Genomic DNA, 6578 nt, shown 5'->3' on the forward strand with positions numbered 1-6578 from the left:
TTCTGATCCCCTTTTCTCGCCAGCTACAGACTGCTCTGCTCCTCTTTCCCATCTCCAAGCTCACTAAACGTACCTCTTCTCCAGTTTCATCCCAGAACCTCTGTAAACTGGCCTTCTCCCCTTAGACACAACATAATCTGCTCTTACCTCTGTCTCACTGGTTTTGAACTGAACAAAAGCTGAATAATCCATCATCGCAACCTTGTCCTTCTTAAGTTTTTGTGACCATCTTTTTCTTTTTCCCCTCTGTGTGTCTGTTTTCACCACTTCATGGCCATTTGGAGTTCTTTCAGGACCCACCTCCAGCATTTATGATGATCTAACCCTATGATGATTTAGTTATTATTTTGAATATGTATTTCTTCACTCCAGATCTGCCTGTTTTTATTCAAAAGAAAGTCTCAAAAAATCTGGCTCAGATTTCTTCTTAAGGGACATGACCCCAAGAACAGTATGTTTAAAACACTACTGTTGGTTGCATCTCCTTTGCAGTCACCATGACAAATCATATCTAGCCTGCCACTTATCTGCACTTTCCACCTCCATCTTTTTTATCATAGCCAAATTATGCTGCAATCCTAACAAGACTTTCTTCTAACATTTCTAGTAGAAGGCTTTTTGCATTCATCTGCATACTAAAAACCCATCCAAATTTTCATTATGCCACACATTGATTGCTGCAACATCTGTTTCCTTACCCTTGCCATGCACTACCTTAATAATTCATCATCATTCGGGGAGATGGTAAATTCTAAATCTTCCTCTCTTACAGTCCTTTCTTTGTTCTCCCCATCCATACAGCATCAGTGTACGCTGTCTCCATTTTCAAGTCCACTTGCAATCTGTCCCCACCATAACATCTCTCAAGCTCTCACCTCCAGTCTACCCAGGATGACAGTTATCGTCTGCTTGTTAAAATTCCAGGTATGCGCATCCATGTTATCTCCCACATTGCTCCCACGTGCTCTTGCTGAGTTTCTCATAAACATCAACAAAGCCACTTCAGTATTTTCCTTAAAAAAAAATCTATATTTGAAATTCACCTCTGCCATGATGCTACAGATTTGGCTAAGTCCAGCTGTGTGCGAGTATACCTCATCCTTTCCCAATGCTCTCTCACCTGTTAACTCTTGTATTACAAGGTGTTTGGGGCAAGGATCATCTTCTTATTTTGTGTTTGTATGACACCTGATCTACCTAAATAAGGATTCTGACCAAGAGTAGGACTCAAGTTTGATAGTGATGATAATACATGTTACAATAGGTAGAAATTGTAACATCTCAACTGTGTTGATATTGCTGTACAGCCCCTCTCTCCGTGCTATATTTAAATTAATATTTTCTAACACATTCTCATGTCAGAATGCGAAAATCATACACATCTTTTCCCTTGTTAAAAATACACTGAAACCACTTTGATTTAATTGAAGATTACATTTAGTGAGACACTGCCAGTCTAGATGCAATATTTCATATATTACTGTTTCATGGATAAAGTTTTAGGATTCTGTATACAGATGCTAAATGTAGCGGCATGGGGTCTCCATTAGGCTTGGCTTAGTAAGACAGTTAATAAATTCTGGTTATTCTAGAGAGGAAGGGCGATTCTTTTTTCCTATTGAAACTTATTAGAAAATAGGTCAAAAGAGCCCTAAGTGGGGGATACTGCTGGTATATGTGAAAACAACACACTTACTTACACTAGTAAAATAGTAACTAAGTTTAAATGCACCCAAGAGAGAAAGGAGAATTAGTGAGAAGGATGACAGAGGAAAATAAAGTATTTAAATAGAACAAGAGGAAACTGTTTATGGAAAGTTACAAATGCTCTGAAAACAAAACTGATTTTAAGAAAATAATCAGTGGAAAGCATGTGAGCCATCCTATCTAGTATGTTTTTATTCTGACATCATTGCTAGTGACACCAGAACTCCAGGGGTGGAAAAAGGGGTGGAAGACAATGGGATCTGTGAGACTATAATGACGTATGTCAGTACCATTATTCTGAGATGAGCTGAGGACTGCAGCGTTGATGGGTCTAGACATATAGGAATTGCCCTCGGAGCTCAAGACACAGACTACTGCAACTGAAAGCCACCCTGCAAGCATGTCATCTTATCCCCTGTCTTGTTCCAACCGAATGCTGACATAAAACTATGAATTATGCTCAAGGATGAAATACCTCATGGGCAAAGCTACCTACGAGCACACTGAAGGTGCCTATTACACACAGTAAGACATATTAGGATGAATGAAATCCATTAACCATAACTTGTCATTATTATTGAAATAAAGACATACAGTTCTTTGAAATGTCAGATTGTCCAAATTACCATAGTCTGGAAAGGAATATTATTTAACTTTATTCTGTGTACTATTTTCTTTGTCATGGAGAAGTTATAAGAACACAATGACTTTAGAATCATAAAAGAACAACAAAAGTGTTTTTACTTTGCTAAAAGTCAATTTACTTCATCGGAAAATACAATGCAAACGATGGCTTGCACACATAGGTCATTTTCATCAGGTATCAGCACTGTCATAAACACAACAAATTACAGTAAAAAGCGGACAGAGTTCAGAATATCTAAACAAATTAAATTTCAACAACTCAATTATTCATCTGTGCTTCTGCAAGTCCAAACAGTCACATCCTGATCTTGCAGGTTATAATTAGGCTGAGTCCTGGCTCTGCAAAAGCAGAATGTGTATCTTGCAATCTACCCACACATGTTTAGGAAGCCAGAATAAAGGGCAGTGGTAATGCTTAAGAGGAGAATACAGCAGGTGGCTAAGCAGCACAGAAAACCTATTTTTATACTAGGAGGCAGAGAGTAGGTAAGCTCTAGATCACTGGTACTTTTTGTAGCCTAAACGTGTCCTTGTTAAATAAGACAGTAAAACTATTTCTTACAGACCAAGCCCCGTTTCTGCTGTCACTTCCCCCCACCAGCATCCCCGGCAGGGCTCTGTTTGGCTTAGAAATCCTGGGCAGAGCAGCTAGCAATGCTGCTCGGGGGGATGTGCAGAAAACCCTCATCCCTACTGAATCCCTACAAACACCCGAACCCGGCAAATCCTGTGGAGTGAACCACTTGCCATTTCGGTGAAGGATGGTTGCAGCACCCACCGAATGGAGGAGGGAAAAATTGGTTTGTAGCCCTTGTGTGGAAATGATCTCACAGGGAAGAATAAAGACATAACTCTTTGATCACGTGCCCGGTCTTCAAAATGAAATGATGCCATTCAAGAGTAATACTTGCAAATTACACATTTTAAAATACACATTTTAAGGAAAGCTTTGTAAAAGAATGTCAGTGCAGTTACAGCAAACTCCACCACCTGAGAATTGTCACTGTCGGCCTTTATTGCATGTATTAAATATGCAAGGCTGTATAGGAAATTCATGATAAAATTCTTTTTAAATTACTGCTTGCTCAAATGAGAGCTTGGTTCCTGGGAAAGCAACAGCTAGTTTGTAACAAATAGTAATAAAACCAGCATCACTCCCTTTTGTTGCATTGTTTTCTCTCAAGACCCTAGGAAAGAAACAATATCTATTCACTTCTTCATGGTTTTTGTTTCTTCTGTATGTAATGAAATTTCACTGCAAGAAAGAATAAATGAATAATCTGCTCCTACCCATGTGCCAATTTCTGCACTTTTCAGCCAGGAGAATACTCCCATTGATTTTTGTCTTTTTAAAGGCTCTTCTAAAATGCTCTGGGTAGTACCTTGCACCGTGTATTTACATTTCTACCTCTCTCAACCGTGTGGATAATCCTACTCACTCAGTGTCCTCTTGCCATCCACTTCCACCGATGCTTACATCACATTTACTCCTACTTGGCTCTCAGTGTCAGTGGCTTGATACGGATGCAGGGGGGGAGCAGCTCTTTCCTACGGAGACTGTATTACTTTGGTTAGCCATCAAACCAGTAGCTGCCTGTACGCCTAGCTGGTACAGTGACTCATAGGCACTCCTAGAGAAGACACGTGTAGGACTTGGCACTTCACGCCGTTTCCAGCAGAACAGATCAGACTGCTCTGATCTGCACTGGAGGGCCAGCCTGACAGCGAGCCAGCTCGTTTGTGGGACCAAAAAAAGGAAGCCAAGACAATCTGGCTGCTGTCTTCACCTGTTTGTCTCTGGCCTGGATCATTCCACAACCCACTTAGGAGTTCCTGGAAAAACCACCCAGGTGGCCCAAACGTGGGTGTTTCCCCTCTTTTTTTGGGGGGGGGGAATAATGTCTAAAAATGTTGTTATCAGTAAGACCTGCTGCTTATTTGTATTTGGACTCATACATGCTTGTTCTACCTGGTAAATCATATTTTTTCCACTATTTATTTTAGTGACTTGGTGGAGCCTAATCTAGCTCCTCAAAACAAAATCTCTATTATAGACCATGATATTCATGTCAGAAAAAAAGGGCTTGGCCTCCACATCCATGCCTGATTTGCAAGGGTTCTCATTATAAAATTCCATCTTTTTAGTTGAGTGAAATTAGCCTTAAATTTTTGGATGCAGTAAACAAAAATCTGTTGTACTCCAACATTTCTGTTACAACCACAAGATGAGAGAGAAAAATATTATGATGAATACTGAAGAAACCCAGAGGACAACTGAGCTCTGATGTTTGATTTCAGGCATGTAAAATTATGGACTGCTGTTCTTATTGAAGCAAAGCTTAAGTGTTATAAAGTGTTCTATCTTCTCTATCACACAAAGTATTCTATCTTCTCTGTCACATATCGTATTATGAGAAACATCTGAAAGAAAGCAGATCTCAGTAAAAAGAGTAACTACACCATGTTGGTGTGTGAAACTGGTTACTGGTGAGAAGCACTGTAAGAAAAGGAAATTGATTTTTTGTAGGTTATAACAAAAAATCCACAGTTCTCTGTTCAGATTTTGCCACAACAGTGGTTCTGTCTATGGCTTCTCACAAAAATTCAACATGTACTACATCCCTTACAATCTGGCCTCATATTAAAATGACAAGATACACTGATAGAAAAAAATTGTTTTAATTGCTAGCATATGTTACCGGAAATTCATTCAGTTATTTTTAAGCATTAAAGTGTTACGCAGTCATTTATCTTAATTTTTAACTTGTAGCCCCACTGCCTTCTATCCTGGCATCAGTTACAGGCATAGGGGGATAATTAGGGACCACAAAAGGCATTGACAATATCTGGAATAGCAACATAGGTAGCACATTTTCTACCCTTTAGACAGCAGCTGCTGAACTTCAGCTCAAGTTATCTTTATAGCTACGGACGATGTTGCCCTGTGGAGTGCAACAGTTGGTACTGAGGGCCTGATCTCCAAATGATATACATTTCAGGGATTCCTAATGTTCAACCAGTTCAGTTTGAGTCCCACTGAGTGCCCATTTGTGGCTGGAACGCATTAGGTGCACCCTGAAGCACCTCTGCCAGTTTAGCTTCATCCAAAAGGGATCTACTTCATGCACTCCAGCACCACTCCACAGTGTGAATCAAAGCACTGTAAGCAGAGATGATGACAGCATTTACTTCAAAAGTGCATCCCTGATCCAAACCTAAACACTTAAGTGCCCCAAGGCTCAAGAAGCAGTCTGTGTGGAATGACAAATGAAAATGAGAAGCCTGATTTTTAGGTACTGCAATGCCTTAAGTCTGTTATCTGTCTGCACAGATTTTTTTTAAGGTTCATATCCTTACAAAATAAATACACTTTTGGCTACTGTTAGATTAGCAACACTCAACCACCGCCGAGTCCTACGGCATGTTATGTCCAGTGGGCTTCATAACATTTTTCTAATTTAAATAACCACTGAAGCATACCAAGAAGATGAGAGCTGAGTTCAAGCATCCATCCCTTGCAGAACTGCAGCTTGCCACGATGCATCCGATATTCGACGCCTGCCTGAAAGTGGCAGCTGAAGGCGCCTTTAGTTTTTAACCGCATTTTTAATTTGTGTGAGCAAAGCTGGAACGTGCAAGCCTCGCAGGCGGCCAGCAACACAATCTGCAGGTCAAGAGGATGGTTTTGTAAAGGCTGGAAAAATTTCACTGAATTTTTAGAGTTGGAAGGGACCATAGAGATCATCTAGTCCAACTCCCCTGCTAAAGCAGGATTGCCTAGGGCTTGTCAGAGCATGTTACTCAGGACTGCATCCAGGCGGGTCTTGAAAATCTCCAAAGAAGGGGACTCCACAACCTCCCTGGGCAGCCTCTTCCAGGGCTCCATTGAGTGCTCGAGTGCTGGAGGCATTTTCACTGCCTCAGGAGCCAAGCTGAGGAAAAAGGGGATACTGATTTTTAACACCCCAGCTGCCTTTCTCTCCATCCATCCACCCATCCATCCACCCATCCATCCACCCATCCATCCATCCCTCCCTCCATCCATCCATCCCTCCATCCCAGCAGCAATTCCTACGGCCCTTCTCCTTCTCCCCCGCCCCGTGACTAACGGCTTTGAGTGCCGGGGGCGTCGACTAGTTCCCATGCCAAAATAAAAAGGCAAAAAAAGCCCATCCCTTAGGAGAAATCCCCCTCGAACGACAAGCCACCTGAGTCGCCCCCCCCCC

At 41.3% G+C, this 6578-nt stretch overlaps 1 long non-coding RNA gene across 1 annotated transcript in view; it reads right to left on the reverse strand.

Annotated features, from left to right (window-relative positions):
* Window positions 1-2444: 2444 nt before the first annotated feature.
* Window positions 2445-6578, reverse strand: part of LOC106898763 — a 4475-nt gene continuing 341 nt past the window's right edge. The window contains exon 2 of the long non-coding RNA XR_001413967.1: window positions 2445-6284. This is a non-coding gene — a long non-coding RNA (uncharacterized LOC106898763). The remainder of the gene's footprint in view (window positions 6285-6578) is intronic.

This window comes from Calidris pugnax, unplaced genomic scaffold (assembly GCF_001431845.1).
Source record: "Calidris pugnax isolate Ruff unplaced genomic scaffold, ASM143184v1 scaffold188, whole genome shotgun sequence".
NCBI lineage: Eukaryota > Metazoa > Chordata > Aves > Charadriiformes > Scolopacidae > Calidris > Calidris pugnax.